The 21,790-nt window shown below is 41.2% G+C and overlaps 1 long non-coding RNA gene across 3 annotated transcripts in view; it reads right to left on the bottom strand.

Annotated features, from left to right (window-relative positions):
• LOC138747633 (uncharacterized) overlaps nucleotides 1-21,790 on the bottom strand; it is a 74,421-nt gene that overhangs the window by 27,458 nt on the left and 25,173 nt on the right. For 2 of the 3 annotated variants that reach the window (XR_011347586.1, XR_011347587.1), the window contains exon 3: nucleotides 21,505-21,566. This is a non-coding gene — a long non-coding RNA (uncharacterized lncRNA). Of the gene's footprint in view, nucleotides 1-4,773; nucleotides 4,968-21,504; nucleotides 21,567-21,790 lie in introns of those variants that run through there. The other variant, XR_011347588.1, reaches the window with a different exon arrangement.

Genomic DNA, 21,790 nt, shown 5'->3' with positions numbered 1-21,790 from the left:
AAGAGCTCCACTCCACCTGGTGCTTCCACCATCAACGCTGGGGGGCTCAAGCTCACAAGTGCGGCAGCCCTGCTTGTTTCAGGGAAATGGCCCGGCCAGCCGCCGTTGACGGCTGGCCACACTAACAGCCTCCTGCACGTGACTGATAAGACCAGTGGCCGATGTTTCCTGGTGGACACTGGAGCAGAGCTGAGTGTGCTTCCCCTGACTGCCCTCAGGACCCGTACCCGAGCACGAGGCCTCACACTACGGGCAGCCAACGGATCCACAATCAAGACTTTCAGCACACACAGCGCCCAGATTCAGATTGGCATGGACAAGTTTCGCTGGAAGTTCGTACTGGCCACGGTGGGCACGGCGCTGTTGGGAGCTGACTTCCTACAGGTGCACAGCCTGTTGGTAAATATAAAAGGCAAGCGGTTGGTGCACGCCCACACTTTTCAAACCGTCCACCTCGATTCCACAAACACGTGTGACTCGGGAATAGCTTCCATCAGCGCCCCCATGAACGAGTATACTTGTATACTCAACGAATTCCCCACCATCCTGAGGCCTCAGTTCACTTCAGCCATGCCCCAGCACGGCGTCCGCCACCACATCTCGACCCAGTGACCACCCCTCCATGCCAAAGCCAGACAGTTGCCCCCCGAGAAGCTACAACTGGCAAAAGAGGAATTCTCCCGGCTACAGGAGCTGGGAATCATCCGCAGGTCGGATAGCCCTTGGGCCTCCCTCCCTCCACATGGTCCCAAAGGCCTCCGGGGACTGGCGCCCATGCGAAGACTACCGCCGGCTGAATGACGCGACCACGCCGGACCGATACCCCATCCCGCACATACACGACTTTACGGCCAACCTGCACGGTGCCCAGGTTTTCTTGAAGGTCGACCTGGTACGGGGGTATAATGAAATCCTGATCCACCCCGACGATATTGGCAAAACTGTCATTATCACCCCCTTTGGCCTATTTGAGTTTCTGTGGATGCCCTTTGGTCTTAAAAAAGCAGTCCAGACATTTCAACGGCTAATGGATGCAGTGGGCAGAGACCTGGATTTCGTGTTTATCTATCTCGATGACATTCTCATCGCCAGTCGGAACACAAGGAATACAAAATCCACCTTGGCGCACAATTTGCTCGCCTGGCAGAGTTCAGCCTCACCGTCAATGTGGCTAAATGCCAGTTCAGCAAGGAGTCCCTGCAGTTCCTGGGCCATACCATCTCTGTGGACGGGGCCACCCCATCACCTGAAAAGGTCGCAGCCATACGCCAGTTCCTGAAGCCTGACACCCTCAAGGGTCTGCAAGAATTCAGACCCAAGAATTCACCGGGATGTTTCATCCCAGAGGCGGCTCACATCATGAGGCCGTTGTTCGCACTAATCGCCGCCAAAAGTAAGACCCTGGAGTGGACGGAAGAGGCCGAGAATGCCTTCACCACGATGAAAGACGCACTGGCGAGCGCCACCCTACTGGCCCACCCGCAACCCGACATCCACACCACACTCTCAGTGGATGCTTCGCCCATGGCCATCGGTGGCATCCTGGAGCAATCGGTCAACGGCCAGTGGCGCCCACTTGCGTTCTTCAGCAAGCACCTCCGCCCTCCTGAACTTAAATACAGCGCCTTCAACACGAAGCTCCTGGCCCTGTACCTTTCCATCAGGCACTTGTGGTATTTCCTGGAGGGCAGGCTGTTCACGGTATTCACCGACCACAAATCACTCACCCAGGCCCTCGCCATGTCCAAAGATCCCTGGTCGGTGCGTCAACAGTGAAATCTGTCCTACGTCTTGGAATTCACCACCGACATCCAACACCAAGCGGGTAAGGACAATGTTGTTGCAGACGCGCTCTCACAGCCCACCATCCACAACTTGTCCCCGGCCTGGACTACACCCAGCTAGCGCAGATGCAGAAAGGAAATGAGGAAACTCAGGCCTTCCGCACTGCCATCATGGGCCTCTGCCTCAAGGACCTTAAACTGCCGGACAGCCCCAACATGCTACTCTGCGACGTCTCCACTGGTTCACTGCACCCGGTAGTCCTGTCGCAATGGAGGCCGCAGGCTTTCAGCATGGTCCATGACTTGGCTCACTCCTCGGTCAAGGACTCGGTGTGCATGGTAGTGGAATGTTTTGTGTGGCACGGCCTCAAGAAGCAAATGGCCCAGATGGCGAGAAACTGCACACAGTGCCAGGCCTCTAAAGTTCAGCACCATGTTAAGGCTCTGGTGCAACAATTCGACCCCCCAACCAAGAGGTTCGAGCACATCCACATTGACATCGTGGGCCCCCTACTGATATCCAGGGACGCCCGCTACTTGTTGACTGTGGTTGACCACACGACGAGGTGGCCGGAAGCCATCCCACTTAAAGACACTTCGCTGAGTCCTGCGCCAGAACTCTGCTCACCCACTGGATCACTAGGTTCGGCATTCCAGCACACATGATGAGCGACAGGGACGCCCAGTTCATGTCTCCCCTCTGGTTGCAGCTGGCAAACCTCCTGAGAATTAAGCTTCACCATACCACTGCGTACCATCCCCAGACTAACAGCGTTTCCACCAACACCTTAAGTCAGTTCTCATGGCACTCCTCACCGGCCCCAACTGGATGGATGAATTGCCCTGGGTCCTGCTTGGCATCAGAACTGCCCCGAAGGAAGACCTACAGGTATCGTCCGCAGAGCTGGTCTACGGCACACCGTTGTCACTACCCGGGAAGTTCTTCAGCCCAAGCACTGGTTCCGCGACCGAGAATCGGACCCTGCTGGCAGACTTGCAAGACAAACTCACCTCACTTGCGCCCCCACCACCGACCCACCATGGTAGCTACCCGTCTTGCATGGCCAAGGAGCTGGCTACGACAGACTTTGTTTTTGTCCGGCGTGGCCCACACCCCGCACCATCCCTATGAAGGCCCCTAAAAAGTCCTGAAACACTCAGGCAAGACATTCACTTTGGACATTGGGGGCGGGGAGGAGATATTCGCGGTTGATAGATTCAAGGTGGCACACTTGGACCTCAACCAGCCAGTACTGACAGTCCGACCTAAACGACAGGGTCGGCCGCCCAAGTGGTGAGACACGTAAGCCAGTTCTGGGGGTGGGGGGGGGTTGTGTGGTGGCACACATCTTTCGTGGCGAACCAGCCCCTCTTGTATCACCGCACCGACGGGGCAGTAGTGGGAAAATGGCGCCGTCGGGGGTCCTCAGTGCCTCGTGGCTTAGGCCACCACACTTGCCTCAGGCAGACGTGAAGACGTCACCGCCTGCCCGGGGCGGAGCTCACGCTGCCCTTAAAGGGCATGCGCGAAGTTTGAATAAATCAGTTCAACTGAAACCCCCTCAGCATCCTGTGGTGTGTTTCAGAGTTAGTAGCTGCCACTACAGACCCTCCATTCATAAGCAACCCCCCTTCTCTGAACAGAATGCTGGTCAATCACAAAACACCTTTCTCCTGTCTCCAGTGTGATAGTGCTCACAGTGGCCAAGGTTATATACTTGAGGAAGAGTATCAAGATCTGGGAAAGACTGCAAAGGAAATTCCTGGCTTGATATCAGGGAGTGGGGAGGCCTCTGGTTGAGATGGTTAGGGGGAGAATTAATGAGTTGCTCAAGATTTTAAGTGGTTTTAAAAAAGCAGTAGAGAGAAACTCCTATGGGAAGTGGATTGGCAACCAGGGCACAGTGATTTATTATAACTGCTGACACAAATGCGATGGGTCAAAAGGCCTCCTGGGCAGTCATATTCTACGATTTCATACTATGTAGAAGGCAAAGGGATTCTTCATTGCCCTTATCTTTAGTCAGTCAAAACTCCTTCAATGTTTTAATAAATATTAAAGTGTTCAAATTTTATAAAAAGATAATTTACTCTTTATTATCCTGCTATCTGTAAATGATCCATACCCCTCTATTCCCTGCATATTCTTGCGTCTATCTTCAGCGTCTCAAACTAACTTTTTCCTTTTATTTCTTGGTGATTAATTTCCAAACAGTTGAAATATTCTTTCATCTTAATGATGCATTTTGTTGATCAATAGAAACTGAGATTATTATTTTTTCTATTGTCTTGAATAATCACGATTATTGACCTATATAGATGCACCAAAATTTGTAAATGCTGTAACCAAGCATGCATGTAAGACGCACCAACTAAAATGGTATTAATTAAATTACCCCAGAATGGAAAGAGAGAATAAAGGATAGATAGATAGATAACACAGTTTGTTAGTACAAGAAAAAAAGTGGTGTTTCAATAAAGGTAAAAAGGTAAAGTTTCCATTATTGTCACGTAATAATACATTTAAAATGTAACATACATGACTTTTATCTACCATAGTGCAGACGGGTCCTTTTGTTGACCTGGAGTAGTGTATAGTTAAGGATATAAAGGAAGGTTCAAGAGCCTGATAGCCATTGGATCAAAACTGTTCCCAAACCTAGAGGTGCTGGACATCTGTACTTTCTTCCCAAAAGTAGCAGCACTCACAGTAACACAACCACCTAAGTTATTTTCAGAATAGATGAGTTATTCAACACATGGAGCATCACAGCTGGGCAAATTCTTGTCCTCACTTAGAAGTCCATACCCACCTACAAGTTCTCACCAGCTGTAGTCAATGCTCGACAATTAGGTGCTCTGTGGTTAGTAAGGGATTATTTAAGGTGGCATGTGAATGGAAAAAAAGGTTGAGAACCATTGACCTACACCCTCCACTGCCCACCTAATATTAGATCAGTTGTGAGGTTTGCTTGCAAGTTACCTCTTTCCCTTCATTATCTTTGCTCATGCATTATGGGGATCACAGTACTTGAGGTGCCAGCTGTGGAAGGGTCTTGAGGTGTCTCACAATCCTTCTACCTGTCATTGTCCTTGTCACTGATAATCGCAACTCCTGAGCTCCCTTTTTGAAGGCCTTCCTTTGAAGACCCTTGGGACAACTGCCTCAGATGATCATTCATTCTGCCAAAAGATAAGAAAAACTTCTCATGAAATTTGTCTTCTGAGATGTTCACTGCAATTCCTCTCTCGGGAAAAGACTGAGAGTATTCCCAATATTTTTTAAAAATATTTTATTTAAGATTAATCATCACAAACAAACAATAATTACTACATCCAGATATTCCCAATATTCTTGATGAGCCACCATCCAAGCTGCTATTGCACCTGAAGATTGATCTCGGGGACATCCAACTTGCCCACACACCCCGGCCCTCAATTCACACATGAAGTGCACTGAGGTGTAGTGCCATACACATGGGTCCTTGCCTGTGTGCCTTCAGAAGAATATAGGAGAACAAGACACAGAGGAATTTGGGTAACCAAAGAAAATAAAATGATAGACAAAGAATGAATTAACAAGAAAAACAAACCCAGAAGCAATGAATTTCTTTTAATTCAGAGGCAACTGAAAACAGAAGTTTGGCAAACTTCAAATATTTGACAGTGAGTCAACTGGAATGTTAAATTTGGAGAGAGTGAGAATGTTTTATATATTTACTCTCACTTCGCGATCTAGAGGTCAGGACTCTATCCTTAACGGACAAGAATATGCTGCTGGTGCCATCCAACAAGGAAACAACAGCACTAACTGGTTCTCAACTGATTAACTGTAATGGGAGGAAGCACTAAAAGGCTAAAGAGCAAAATATGAGGCTTGTTCCTAATGTGAACAGGAGCAGCTGGTCAGTTGTGAATGAGCTGGATTCCACCACTGAGAGGTCATGGCTTGGAAACCAAAAGGATTCCCAAATTCCCAATCAATTATCCATTGGGTGGGAATGATTCACTTAATAATCTCAGATTTTCATGGCCCTTTACAATGCATGGAGTAAATTCAAAATGTAGTTGCTGTTGTGATGTGGGAATATCATCAGTAAACTATCGCACAGCAAGGCCTCACAAACACCTCAGAATCAGATTTATTGTCATGAACAAGTCATGAAATTCGGTATTTTGCTGCAGCATCATAGAGCAAACATTCAGATTATAACCATCTTACAACATTACTATAAAAAATAAAAAGAATAGTGCACAAAAAATAAGGCAGTGTCTTTGGTTCATTGATTATTCAGGAATCTGATGGCAGCGGGGAAGAAGCTGTCCTTGTGCCACTGAGTGCTCACCTTTAGGTTCCTTTACCTTTTCCCCGATGGTACCAGAGTGAAGAGGGCATGGCCTCGGTGGTGGGGGTCCTTGAGGATAGAGGCTGCTTTTTTAAGGCTCTGCCTCATGTAGATGAACTCAATGGAGTTAAGCCTCATGCCTGTTTTGTCGCAGGCCAAGTTAACAACCCTCTGGAGTTTATTCTTGTCCTGAGAGTTTGCGCCTCCATACCAGGCAGAGATGTAACCAGCCAGAATGCTCTCCATGGTACACCTGTAGAAGTTTAAGAGAGTCTTCTGTGACATACTGAATTTCCTCAGATACCTCACAAAGTATAGCCGTTTGCGAGCCTTCTGTGATTGCATCAACATGGAAGCTCCAGGACAGATCCTCGGAGATGTTGATACCTAGGAATTTGAAGTTCTTGACCCACTCCACTACTGAGCCCTCGATGAGGACTGGATTGTGTTCCCATGACTTCCTCCTGAAGTCCACAATTATCTCCTTAGTTTTGCTGACATTGAGCATAAGGTTGTTGTGGTTACACGATTTAACGAGCTGATCTATCTCCCTCCTGTACGTTTCCTCATTGCCGTTTTGTGATTCTGCCGACAACTGTGGATGGCATTGGAAATGAATAGAGCAGTGGGCTAACACACATCGTTGGGGTGTGCCTGTGTTTATAATCAGTGAGGAGGAGATGTTGTTTCCAAGTCATACTGACTGTGGTCTTCCAATGGGAAAGTCAAGGATCCAGTTGCAGAAGGGGGTACAGAGGCCTAGAGTTTGTAGTTTCTTGACCAACACTGATGAAATAATGGTATTGAAGGTCGAGCTGTAGTCTCTGAAGAGCCGTATATATGAATTGCTGTTTTTGAGGTGATCCAGAGTTGAGAGGAGAGCCAGCAATATTGCTTGAGAGGTATTGTCCTTTTAATCATGTCAATTGAAGGTTGGATGAGCAACTTGTCAGCATGGACGTGCTGGACTGAAGGGCCTGTTTCCAATGCTGTGTAGCTCCATGTCTCTACCTTCCTGAGGGAGTAAATGGAGCCCTCATTTAATAGATCATACAAAAAATAACACCCACAAAGGGTCAAGCACCCTCTCAGTATCACAGCAAGATAAATTAAAGGTAAAGGTTCCATTAGTGTCATGTAATACTTTGTTTAGAATGTAACATTCATGAAATTCTTTAACTTTTTTGTCTACTGTAAGGCAGAGAGTTACCACTTTGTCCAGTGTCCTTCACAGACATGTACAGCACCTGGTGTTCCTAGACAGTCTCCCCTCCAAGTACTGACCAGTCCTGAGCCTGCTTAGCTTCCGAGATCAGACAATCCCAGGCGTATTCAGGCTATTAAATCCTGTACTTACAGCTACTTACTAATTACCACTTGAATGGGGTTTGAACCCACAACCCCCTCACGGAGAAGCAGGGAACATCTTCAGACAGATTTGACACTGAAGTCAGAGCTTGCCATCTTTCTCCCTAGTTCTCATTTCCACAACTCCCTGCCCTGCAAAGAGCAGTCTGCTGACACCCACAGTGCAAACTTTGAGTATGTCTGTAGATCAGAAGATTAATAAAATCTGCTGCAAGTACTCCAAATGTACTGATGAAAGGACAGCAGCTGCAAGCTTATTTCTTTCTCTCTCATCACGGATGCTGCCTGACCTGCTGAGCATTTCTTTGTTTTTTTATATATAAGATTTCCAGCACCTACATATTTTGAATTTATATGATAGTTGAAAATTCCCGATGGTTCTCACACTATTTTCTGCAGTTAAGCTTGCAATATGTAATGATGGCTTCGTTTGCATAATTAATTCTCCTGTATCCTTTAAAAAAATTTTATTAAAAAAAATGCAAAACGTTAATGGTGACTCTTTGACTGCTTTACAACAGACAAATATATGTTACATTTTTACGTATTATTACGTGACAATACAAAGAACCTTGAACCAATATCCAGTAATACATTCAATTTCTGCAATGTTAAATGTCTACCAAGCACCTTGTACATGATCAAACTAAGTATATGTATACTAACTGCTAGGCTAAATAGAATGGTTCATGTTTTGCAATGTGTTAATGGGGCCATAGTTTGAGAACTCTGGCAGAGAAGTGCTTTATGTCAATAGTGCAATGGAACAGAGCTGTACAAGGGTAAATGGAACTGAAAAATGGATAAACTGGAATGTTGATACTGAAGTTTTGAAATTTATTTCCAAGTGAGATCTTGGGATGTCATCCACAAGCTTTCATCACCACTATCACCCAACCCCCCACCCTTCTATTTCACCCCTGTTGCCTCTCCATAAGAAAACAGTTACCTTTTGATACTTTATTTAGTGCCTTTGGAGCTTGCTGTAATTCTACCTTGTGGTCCAATAATAACTTCTCCTGGAAGGGTTACAGATATTTTTAATATGAAAATAAAAGTTGATAGAGAGGCTTCAGTGCAACTTTACAAGGTCCACTTCCTTTTATTGGGAGACCAACTCATACATCATGTTAGCTTATGGATTGAGTAAATTTTATAGCTCACAGGAACTGCATTGCCAATTGCTGTGCACTCCACACTCAATTGGCAAGTGCAATCAATGACTGTTTCAGGCATGGAGGTCATCCAAATCCAGACATAGTTTGCTGAAATGATTAATACTTAAGAGAAGCATGTATAGGTTAAAGCGCAAATCAATATAATCAAAGTATAGACTTAGAACCATATTCTGCTGTGGTGCCAAGCCTAAGCATAAGCCTGTATCACAAAAGGTAGTTTTAACTCAGCTCATCCGATGGGAAAGATTTAAATCTGTCAGGTATAACAAGCAACAAACATGTCCTCAATGGCATCCAACAACCCCACCCCCACAAGGGTTCTGATATTCTTTTAAACCTCATCATCCCAAAGAAAATTATTTTTTGAAACAAAATACAGCATTTAAAATCTTACTTTCCTCAGCAGACATGCTTAACAATCGTCACATTTAATTTTATTTTTTACATTACAGGAGGTGAGTGATAGATTGCTCACACCACAATGCATTTTAATTCTTTGCCTTTTAAACCATGGCCAGCAGAATATAATACAAGCTTTTATTAGCCAGCAAAATAGATGCTGCAGCTTGGTTGACTGACACCCAATCGATCACCCTAAACATTTATTCCCTACATTTTTTCCCATTACCAGTACACTGTGTCATGGGGTGATATTATAGATGGCTCAATAGTCAATGAGAATTGGAGGAGCAAATCTGTAGAGAGATAGGAGACCGCTGCAGGAAACATAAGGTTGTGATAGTAGATTTTAACTTTCCACATATTGACTGGGACTCCCATATTGTAAAAGAGCAGGATGGCTTGGAGTTTATCAAATGTGTTCAGGAAAGTTTTATAAATCAATCTATAGAGGTAACAATTAGAGAAAGTGCAATACTGGATTTCCTATTAGGGAATGAGACAGGACGGGAGTAGGGGAGCATTTTGGGTCCAGCGATAATAACGCCATTAGTTTCAAGTTAATTATGGAGAAAGATAGGTCTGGGGATCAGGTTGAGATTCTAAATAGGAAAAAGGCCAAATTTTAAGAAATGAGAAAGGATCTAGAATGTGTGGAATGGAATAAATTGTTTTCAGGCAATGATGTGCGAGGTAAGTGGAAGATCATCAAAGGTGAAATTTTGAGATTACAGAGTTGGTATGTTCCTGTCTGGATTAAAGGCAAGGTTGGCAGGCATGGGAATCTTGGTTTTCGAGGGATATTGGGGATCTGATTCGGAAGAAGAGAGAGATACATAGCAACATGGAGCAAATGAGGTGCTTGAGGAATATATAAAATGCAAGAAAAACCTAAAAATATATCAGAAAGGCTAAAAGAATACAAGGTTCCTTAGGCAGACAATGTGAAGGAAAATACTAAGGGTTTCTACTGGTATATTAAGAGCAAAAGGATAGTAAGGGACAAAATTGGACCCTTGAAGATCAGAGTGGTGGGCTTTGTATGGAGCCAAAGGAGATGGGGGAGATCTTAAATGGCTTTTTTTAAAAACAATATTCACTCAGAAAACAGGCACAGAGTTGTGGGAAGTAAGGAAAAAAAGCAGTGAGATTATGGAACGTATACAGATTAAAGAGGAGGAGGTGCTTGCTGACTTAAAACAAATAAGGGTGAATAAATCCCCAGAGCTCGACAAGATATTCCCTTGCACCTTGAGGGAATCTAGTGTAGAAATTGCAGGGGCTCTGGCATAAATATTTAAAATGCCCTTAACCACAGGTGTGGTGCTAAAGGATTGGAGGGTAGCTCACAGGCTCCAAAAGTAACCCCGGAAATTATAAGCTGGTGAGCCTAACGTCAGTAGTAGGTAAATTATTGGAAGGTGTTCTAAGAGATCAGATATACAATTATTTGGATAGCCAGAAACTGATTAGGGATAGCCAACGTGGCTTTTTACGTTGGAGGTCATGTTTAACCAATCTTATAGAGTTTTTTGAGGAGGTTACCAGGAAAGTTGAAGGAAAGGCTGTAGATGTAGTCTACCTAGACTTTAACAAAGTCCCACATGGGAGGTTAGTCAGAAAGGTTCAGACACTATGGTGAAGTAGTGAACTGGACTTGCCAATGGCTGGACGAGAGAAGCCACAGAGTAATGATAGAAGATTACTTCTCAGACTGGAGGCCTGTGACTAGTGATGTGCCTCAGGGATCAGTGCTAGGACCATTGTTGTTTGTCATCTATATCAATGATCTGGATGATAATGTGGTAAATTGGATTAGCAAGTTTACAGATGACACTAAGATTGGTGGCGTTGTGGACAGTGAAGAAGGTTTTCAAAGCTTGCAGGGGGATCTGGACCAGCTGGAAAAATGCATTGAAAAATGGGAGATGGAATTTAATGCAGACAAGTGTAAGGTGTTGCATTTTGGAAGAACAAATTAAGAAAGACACACATGGTAAATGGTAGGTCACTGAGGAGTGCAGTAGAATAGAGGGATGTGGGAATACAGAGACATCATTTCTTGAAAGTGATGTCACAGGTGGATAGGGTTGTAAAGAAAGCTTTTGGCAGATTGGCCTTCATAAATCAAATTATTGAGTACAGGAGTTGGGATGTTATGGTAGAGTTGTATAACACATTGGTGAGGCAAAATTTGGGAGTATTATGTGTAGTTTTGGTCACCTAATACAGGAAATCTATCACTAAGATAGAAAGAGTGCAGAGAACAAATACTAAGATATTGCCGGACTTCAGGAACTGAGTTATAGAGAAAGGTTAAACAGGTTAGTATGTTATTCCCTGGAGGTTAGAAGAATGAGAGAATATTTGATAAAGGTATTTAAAATTATGAGGGGGATAGACAGAATAAATATAGATAGGCTTTTCCACTGAGGGTACTTGAAGTACAAGCCAGAGGACATGGGTTAAGGGTGAAAGAGGAAAGGTTTAGGGAACACATGAGGGGGAACTTCTTCACACAGAATGGTGGGAGTATGGAACAAGCAGCCAGTTGTGAATTTGGGCTCATTTTTAACATTTAAGAATAATTTGGACAGGTACATGCATGGGAGAGGTATGGAGGGCTATGGACTTGATGCTGGTCAATGGGACTAGGCAAAAAAAAATGGTTTGGCACAGATTAGAAGGGCTGAGGGGCCCTGTTTCTGTAACAACTGTAAATACAGTTGTTTCCCAGGGCAATTCCGACTTCTCCTCCCAAAAAAAGCAAGGCAAGCAGGAGTACAGAACACCAAAATCTGAACATTTCCTTTGTTGTGTAATGTTAAATTGTGAACTATGTTATGTAGGGAGTCACTAAAGAAAGGGGATGTAGACCAGTTGCTCTGCACCCGCTGCAATCAAGTTACAGTCATTGTACTCGCGGTTTGTGCTTGCGCAGGCTCCCGGATTGGCGGACTGGGAGTTCAACGGAATCCAGATGCAGTATGGCCACCATGTACAGAGCTCCCACTTACTTGTAAATAGTAGTAAATAGTTATTATTATAACCTCTCCTCTTGAATCGTGTCGTTACTACCACATCGAGAACCAGTTGTTAATAAATATATTGTTTTAAAAGAAAAACAATAAGTTTCTTTGTGAATTTCTATTGCTGCTGGTCTGTGATGTAACAGTATAAAATTAATGAAGTCTCCCTTGTCCACGATTAAAATATAAGAGGCAAAAAGAACATTTAATGTCATCTTTGATGTCACTCCAGCAGAACTTTATATCATAGTAGAGTGGCATCGAACAAACAAGGGACAATACAGTGGATGAAAAGAGTAATATACCAGCCCCTCTCCTCCCATAGTAAATGTTGCACATGAAGATAATGCTTCTCCCTCACCCTATCTGCAATCAACACAACTTGAAAAGAATTCTGCTTAGCATTATCACATAATACTCAATGCCCTTTTTTCTGTAACCTTGGGTTTCCATCAAGTTTTGTCATAAATTTATATCCATGTAAATTGAAAGGTTTGATACATCGACACTGATGGATGAAACCAGTCTGTACTACAGGCTATTCAAACATTTAACAAAATACATATAAGATTTGGTGCTCTTCAGATATATGTGGAATTTTTTGGGGAATAAGACCATTACATTCCAAATAATGTGGACAGGAACATATTTAACAGTCATTGTAAAGTATTTTCTCGAAGGATCTGTACCTTTCCACATCCTAATTTCCAGTTCTTTCAAGGCATTGATTCCAATCAAATCAATACCTCTACTGGCCAATGCATGGTAGACTTCCTTGGCCCTGAGCCCTGATATTAAATCCGGATGAACCATCTTACTATAAACATCAACCCCTTCTCCTGAAATTGATTCTCATGTTCTTGCCCAAAGGACTCAAAGCCCTGAGTTGGACTTTTCCTTTGCTTGTATACTGTCACTGTCAATTTCAGGCCATACCTCATCTCACCTTTGTTGAGATCAACACAGAGGTGTTTTCCTGACAGTTCTGTTCATTTTTTAAGACATTTTTCCTCCTGCCAATTTGCAATTTATTATATATACACTCATTTATCCCAATAGGTTTTAAACATACAATACTACCAAGCCCTCATCCATCCTACTATCCACAGTGGCATAATGACAGGACAAGGAAAAGATATTGATAGAAATGTTCTGACCATGCATTGATATTTAAAGGTGTAACTAAATGAAGATAATTAACTGGTGAGTAGAACTGTTGGGAAAGGACAGTGTCTCAGTATCGCACCAAAACAAAGGGAGAAATAATGCACCTCAATTGTGGCCAAGAATGATTCTATTAGACAATTTTGATGCATGAAAGTCTGATTGAATGAATTCAAATTGGGATTTGCAGAAGAGATTCACAAAAATATAGGAGGCAACCATAGACATCCTCTCCCTCCAAAAATCCACAAAAAGCATCTTGGTCTTGTTGACATTTAGAGCAAGAATGCTCTGACAACAGCCAACCAGATTCTTGATCATCCTGTGTACTAATTCATCATTTCCTGTTATTCAGCCAAGCATAGAGGCATCGTCAGGTAATTTATGTATTGCATTGGAGCCAAACTTGGTTATGCAGTCATGAATGTACAGAGATGAGAGAAGGGAACTAAGCACAAAGCCTTGATGTGCCCCTGTACTGAGTTTGCCAATCTGCTGATGAGGAATTTGAGAGTCAATTTGCAGAGGAACAGAGTCTTAGATTAGTTAGATTTCACTGGACAACAAATTTTTTCAAAAGGTTTGCTTTCTGAAAAAAATTGGGGAGCGTTATAGACAACTTCAAGTTGAACACCGAGATAATTTCAGATTTGCTGTATCACATAGGAATTTGGAGAAACATTAAATTTATTGAATTTAGCATGTGACCTAAAAATGTCTTCTCACTGATTTTTGTTTGTACATGACCCCGTCCTCATCAAGGACTCAGAGGTGGAGAGGATCAACAACTTCAAATTCCTGCGTGTTAACATATCCGAGGATCTGTGCTGGAGCCTCCACTTTGATGCAATCACAAAGAAGGCTTGTCAACAGCTATACTTGGTGAGGTGTCTGAGGCGGTTCAGTATGTCACTGAGAACTCACGTAAACTTCCACAGGTGTACCGTGGACAACATTCCATCACTGCTTTGTGTGGAGGCGCTAACTTTTTAAAAAAAAAATTTTATTTTTCACACTGTGAACCATATCAATCAAAATACATACAAACATTTCCCTCTTAAATATACACAGTGGCATTTTCTCCCCCTTTTCCCCCCCTACCTTCCCACCCCCCTCCAAACCCATTAAACGTATTCCAATGGAATACATTTATTCATTTCCATGTACCATTGCTGTACTCTCAGGCTCTCTTCTGATTTCCAAGTTGAAATTACACATTTTTTTGCTGCAACTAAGGCTATCATAATAAATCTTTTTTGTGTTTCATCCAGTTTGAGGCCTAATTCTTTACTTCTTATATTACTCAGAAGAAAGATCTCTGGATTTTTTTGGTATGTTATTTTTTGTGATTTTATTTAATACCTGATTTAGATCTTCCCAAAACTTTTTCACTTTCTCACATACCCAAATTGCATGTACTGTTGTTCCCATTTCCTTCTTACAGCGAAAACATCTATCTGATAATGTAGGATCCCATTTATTTAATTTTTGGGGCGTGATATATAACCTGTGTAACCAATTAAACTGTATCATGTGTAACCTTGTGTTTATTATATTCTTCGTAGTTCCAGAGCATAACTTTTCCCATGTTTCATTTTTTATCTTTATGTTTAAATCCTTTTCCCATTTTTGTTTGGGTTTATAGCTTATTCATCATTTTCCTTCTCTTGCAGCTTGATGTACATGTTCGTTATAAATCTTTTAATTATCATTGTGTCTGTAATCACATATTCAAAGTTGCTTCCTTGTGGTAATCTCAGTCTGTTTCCCAATTTATCCTTTGAGTAGGCTTTCAGTTGATGGTATACAAACATTGTACCATGAGTTATTCCATATTTGTACTTCATTTGTTCAAATGTTAATAAATTATTTCCCAAAAAGCAATTTTCTATTTTTTTAATTCCTTTTCTCTCCCATTCTCTAAAGGAAAGGTTATCTATTGTAAAAGGGATCAGCTGATTTTGCGTCAATAATAATTTTGGTAGTTGGTAATTTGTTTTTTTCCTTTCTAAGTGAATCTTCTTCCATAAATTGAGAAAATGATGCAGTACTGGTGAGCTTTTATACTGCACCAGCTTTTCATCCCACTTATAAAGTATATGTTCCAGTACCTTTTCCCCTATTTTATCTAACTCTGTCTTAGTCCAATCTGGTTTTTCCCTTGTCTGATAAAAATCTGATAAATACCTTAATTATGCTGCTCTATAATAATTTTTAAAGTTTGGTAACTGCAAACCACCTTGGTTGTACCACTCTGTTAATTTATCTAATGCTATCCTCGGTTTCCCCCCTTTCCATAAAAATTTCTTTATTATTCTCTTTAGTTCATTGAAGAATTTCTCTGTTAAGGGAATTGGTAACGATTGAAATAAGTATTGTATCCTTGGGAAGACATTCATTTTAATGCAATTTACCATCCCTATCAATGTTAGTGGTAATTCTTTCCAATCTAAGTCTTCCCGTCATTTCTTTATTAATGGCTGATAATTTAATTTGTACAGGCGGCTTAAATTATTATCTAATCTATACCTAGGTATCGGATTGCATGTGTTTGCCATTTCAATGGTGATTCTTTTGTAAATTCTGTATAATCTGCATTACTCATTGGCATCGCTTCACTTTTATTTGCGTTGATCTCCATATTCCTTCAATTTCTTATCTAGTTCTTTTATTGATATTTCTGGTTCTGTTAAGTCTACTATGTTGTCATCTGCAAATAAACTCATTTTATACTCCTTCTCCTTTATTTTTAACCCTTTTATTTTATTTTCTGTTCTTATCAGTTCTGCCAATGGTTCTATTGCTAAAGCGAACAGTGAGGGAGATAGTGGACATCCCTGCATAGTTGACCTACTTAATTTAAATTGGTTCGATACATATCCATTTACTGTCACCTTTGCCAATGGTCCATTATATAATGCTTTAATCCAATTAATATATTTTTCTGGTAGATTGAACCTCTGTAATACTTTGAATAAATAATTCCATTCTACCCTGTCAAAGGCTTTTTCTGCGTCTAAAGAAACAGCCACTGTAGGCATCTTATTTCCTTGAACTGCATGAATTAAATTAATAAATTTACAGATATTATCCACTATTCGTCTTTTCTTAATAAATCCAGTTTGACCTTGTTTCACTATTTTTGGTACACAGTCGGAAAATCTGTTTGCTAATAATTTTGCATTATTTTATAATCTGAATTAAGTAGAGATATTGGTCTATATGATGCTGGTGTTAGTGGATCCTTCCTTGTCTTTGGTATTACTGTAATTATTGCTGTCTTACATGAATTTGGCAAGTTTTGTGTTTCTTCAATCTGGTTCATTACTTCCAGGAGAGGAAGAATTAATAAGTCTTTAAATGTTTTATAGAATTCTATTGGGAATCCATCCTCTCCAGGCATTTTATTGTTCAACAGCTTTTTTAATATATCCTGTACTTCCTCTATTTCAAATGGTTTTATCAGCTTGTTTTGCTCCTCTTCTTGCAATTTTGGCAGTTCAATTTTAGCTAAAAACTCTTTTATTTTATCATCTTTCCCCTCATTCTCAGTTTGGTATATTGTTCATAAAATTCCTTAAAGTTCTCATTAATCTCCATTGGATTATATGTTATTTGTTTGTCCTTTTACCTTGATGCCAATACAATTCTTTTAGCTTGTTCTGTTTTAAGTTACCAGGCTAATATTTTGTGTGTTTTTTCTCCTAGTTCATAATACTTTTGCTTTATTTTCATTATGTTCTTCTCCACCTTATATGTTTGTTATGTTTCGTATTTTATTTTTTTGTCCGCCAATTCTCTTCTTTTTGTTATATCGTCCCTTGTTGCTAGTTCTTTTTCTGTACTTACTATCTCCCTTTCCAACTGTTCTATTTCCCGATTGTAGTCCTTTTTCATCTTAGTTACATAACTTATTATCTGCCCTCTAATGAAGGCTTTCATTGCATCCCATAATATAAATTTGTCTTTCACTGATTCCGTATTTATTTCAAAGTACATTTTAATTTGCCGTTCAATAAACTCTCTAAATTCCTGTCTTTTAAGTAGCATGGAGTTCAATCTCCATCTATATGTTCTTGGTGGGATGTCCTCCAGTTCTATTGCTAATAACAGGTGTGAGTGATCTGATAGCAATCTAGCTTTATATTCAGTTTTTCTAACTCTCCCTTGAATATGGGCTGAGTTCTTTCATATTTGTGCCTTCTTCATCTTCCTTTAGGCCCACTATCCTTATGTTGTTTCGCCTACTATAGTTTTCCGTTAGATGCATCTTCTGAGCGAACAACTCTTGTGACTCTAACTTTTTTGTCACTTTCTTCCAATTTTCTTCTTAAGTCATTCACTTCCATTTCTACAGCCATTTCTCATTCTTCTACATTTTCTAATCTTTTCCCTATTTCTGTCATGACCAGCTCTATTCTATTCACTTTTTCTTCTATACTTTTCATTTCACTAAATTCTAATGTCAACCATTCTTTTAATGCTCTCATTTGTTCGAATTTTTTTAAAATCTATATACTGTCCATCTATTTTACCTTCTATTTCTCTGTGAAGATCTTGGTCTTCTTCTTCCTCTTCATCTGTGTCTGCACCTGTGTTTGTGTCTTCTACTTCTCTTCCTTGTATCTGTGTCTCTTCTGACTTTCTTGTTGAGTTGCTTACCTCACTTTGCTGGGCTTCTTCTTGCTTGGCTTCTTGCTGTTGGTTCTCTTCTTCTGGGCTAGTCATCTGTTGGGCCTCCTGTTGCTGTTCTTCTTTCCTATCACTCCCTTTCCTGTCGCTTTCTTCTTCTTCCAGCTGAGAGCCCTGTGTTTGTTCGCTCCTCAGCTTGGACCCCTCCCGTTGGTGTTGTCTTTTTCATTAGTGTGCGCACTGCAGTCCAGCAGTTGGGAGGTCGCGACTCTGCGGGGTTGGCACCAACCTTGGGGAATGGGCTCTTTACTTCACGATGGCTCCCTGTTTCTTCATGCAGGTAAGGCCTTCTGCTTTTTCTTCCGGCGTCTTTTCTTCTTTTTTTCCCATTGTTTTTACTTTTTCCTTCTTGGGTGCCATTTTTTTTCTTTTCTCCACAACTTTATCTTTTATTTGTTATGTTTTGTGTTTCTTGAACTTTGTATTTTCTTCACTTTATTTCTTCTTTTCTGGAGAGGGCTGGTATTCTCCTACTGGCCACTACTCCATCACGTGACTCCCTCTCGAGGCGCAAACTCTTAGGACAAGAATAAACTCTAGAGGGTTGTTAACTCAGCCTGCGACATCACAGGCACCAGTCTTCACTCCATCAAGGACATGCACAAGAGGTGGTGTCTTAATAAAGCAGCTTCTGTCCTCAAAGAGTCTTATCACCCAAGCCATGTCCTCTTCACTCTGCTACCATCGGGAAAAAGTACAGGAGCCTAAAGACAAGCACTCAGCAGCTCAAGGACACCTGCTTCCAAGTGAGAATGCAGAAAATTAATTTTCAATGACACGTTGCATTTCACGGTTTTGTATGCTTGAAATAGACTTAAAATATGACAGGAATTCACAAAAATATGTTATATCTGAAAAACAGTACATGATAGGAAATTTTTAAGGCTATTTTTGGGATCAGCAGCCCAAAACCCCTAAAATACACCCAAAAGTCTTCAGGAAGAAAAATTCTTGACCAGTGTTATGTTTTACTGGTATGAAGGTGTTAAAATGCTGGGCTGTAGTCAATGAACAACAGTCAGATATGAGTTTTTTTGTGATCCAGGTAATCTAACACAGTTGGGAATGGAATTGAAGATGGTGACATCCCCATTTCTGACACTACAAAGAGAAGGTCACTGATGAAGCAGCTGAAGTTGGCTTGGACTCGGTCACTGCTCTTCCACAGCGATATTTCAGGGCAGAAATGACTGGCAGCTAACATCCACAATCAACTTCCTTTGGCATAGTTATGGACCTCAGCCAAACTTTCTCTTTGATTTCCATTCATTTTAATTTAATTAAGACTCCCTTTCAGTACATTCAATCATAAGTTGCCTTGATTTCAAGCAGAATCTTTTCCACCTACTCTCTGGAATTTATTTACTTCATCCACGCTTGTACCAAGATTGTACTGAGGTCTGGAGCTAAATAGAACTGGAAGAACATGAAATTAACCCCAAAGAGTAGTAGGTGCCAACTCATTGCAGCTTTAATAACTTAATCTTCTCGCTGATTATTAAAATTAATTAGTTGGATTGGCTTTGACTTGCTTTTTTTTTGGACAGTACATATCTGGATACTTTTCCGCATTTTTAAACAGATACCTAGATGTATACTTATTCTGGATCACACATCTTCAACACCTCAGCCAAAATGTTTTTTTATTTAACTCCATTCAGCTGTCCACTGTGAATTCTCTTTGAGGGATACTCTGAAGAAGTTTCCCAGCCAAAATATTGTGGGAGCTTAGAGCTGCATCCAATGTAGTTGGGCATTTCTTCAGATCATACAATCAAAGTGCCCTCTGAGAGACTATTTATATTTACTACTAAGTATATGTATCTACAAATTCTTTCGGAAATCAACTTTGATAGAAGTGAACAGAAAATCTAATTAACAGTGAAAAATGATTCACTTTATAGCAGATACTACAATTTTCATTACCATTTCTGTTTTAATTTATGGTCCTATTTATTACATTCAATCAAAAAGGCAATAAATGTTGCACATGTTTTGTCAAGGTATCGTTAATAGAATTTGAAATAAAATTTCTTAAAGGTACCGAGGTTTAAAGCCCATCAGTTAAGGGAGATGCCAGGTTTCATTGATATGCCATGCTGGAGGTGTCACTTTTGGGGATGAACTGAAGACTTATGTTGCACAGTGCATGGCTTTGGGCTATGAAGCCTTTGAAGTCACACTGAGCTCAAACACAAGGAAGGAGGAATAAAATGGGAATGAGGAATAAAATATATAGCAGCTCCATAAAAGTAATCAGCAAACACCCAAACTTAATGCGTCATTAATCTTGCTGGGTTTGCAGTGCCTTAGAATCACAGAGATATACACACAAAGCAGACCCTTCAGCCCACTATTTACAAAATCCTTTCTATTGTTCCCATATTCTCATCAACGACAACCTCCCCAGATTCTACACCTCAGCTGCACACTGGAGACAATTAACAGAGGCCAAATAACCTATCAAACTACTGAGCACCCAGAGGAAACCCAGATTATCACACATGGAAACTCCACACAGACAACAGCAGAGCTCAGGATTGAGCCTGAGTCATAAGGCACTGTGAGACAGCAGCACTACTGGCTATGCCATCGTGCCAACATCTTAGGGTTTCCTCTGCATCTCAATAGGAGAATATCAAGTGTTCATTGTGCTTTTTCTTCACCTTTGGGGATTAGAGTATCAAGAGCGAGGTTACACTTGTTTTGAAGGTAGTGAGTGGCAAAATGATCAGAAATAGCCTGGTCACTGTGTTAAAGCATGCAATGAAGGAACAAAGAAAGATATTTATTTTGTGTCTTTCATGACCTCAGGATGTCCCAAAATACATTACAACCAATAAAAATAATTAAAAGTACAGTATAGGAAATGAGGGGCAGACAATTTTGACACAGCAAGCACCCACAAACAGGAATGAGATCATAATTGCACTAACTGCATTTAATAATGTCAGGTAAAGGATAAATATTGGCTGGACAACTAAGAAACAAAGAAAATTCCTAGAAATAATGCTGTGGAATCCTTAATTATTACTCTGAGAGTTTGAATGAATGTTTCACATCTCAACTGAAGAGTGGCAGTATAACCCCTTCAGCCCTGAAGTACCAGTACATCCTTCTGATCCAAGGACCCACAACTCAAGCACATAGATTCTTTGGTGTGTGAACCTAAATATCAGTCTTCAAACTCAGCTTTATAGCTCAGAGCTTTGCACTGCATCAAATTCATCAAGGCAACACAAGAGCCCCAACCAGAATTGTTGGCTAGTGATTAAGAATGGAAACTATGTTGGAATTTTCCAACCCAGTAAGGCCAAGCCCCACCTTGATGTCCTTCCACAGTGACATAAGTGGCATGGAACAGAATCTGATGTGGCAATTAGTTTCTCTCGAGATGAAATTGTAATTAGTTGGAGCAATCGTAATGACTTATGTTATAAGGAGTCTGGAAAAGTACATTCCAAGAGTCCAACAGCAATGAATGGAGTTTTTATTGTGGGTTTTGAATTCATTGTCCATGGGAATATTTGGCAGGAACACTCACTGTTGCTGCTTCAGTCCTGGGGCCATTCCCAGCCTTTTGTCCAGACTTTGTTCACGGGTCTGCTGCCAAAAAACACATACACCAAAGATTCAGATTCAAGAAGCTCAATTTCTTCAACTCTCTCCTTGCAAACAATTGAACTTCCTCAGTGAGTAAGTGGGCATATGGAATCATACAACTTCAGCTTTAGATTAAGAGCAGAAATTTACAACTGGTTCAGAGTGAGGTGTGTGTGTATGTCTGCACCTGTGCACTAATGTATGTTTATGTGTATGTACGTGTGCTT

This window comes from Narcine bancroftii, chromosome 12 (genome assembly GCF_036971445.1).
Source record: "Narcine bancroftii isolate sNarBan1 chromosome 12, sNarBan1.hap1, whole genome shotgun sequence".
NCBI classification, from domain to species: Eukaryota; Metazoa; Chordata; class Chondrichthyes; order Torpediniformes; family Narcinidae; genus Narcine; species Narcine bancroftii.
Note: the sequence above shows the minus strand (reverse complement) of the source record. Positions and strands in the feature narration are given on the sequence as shown.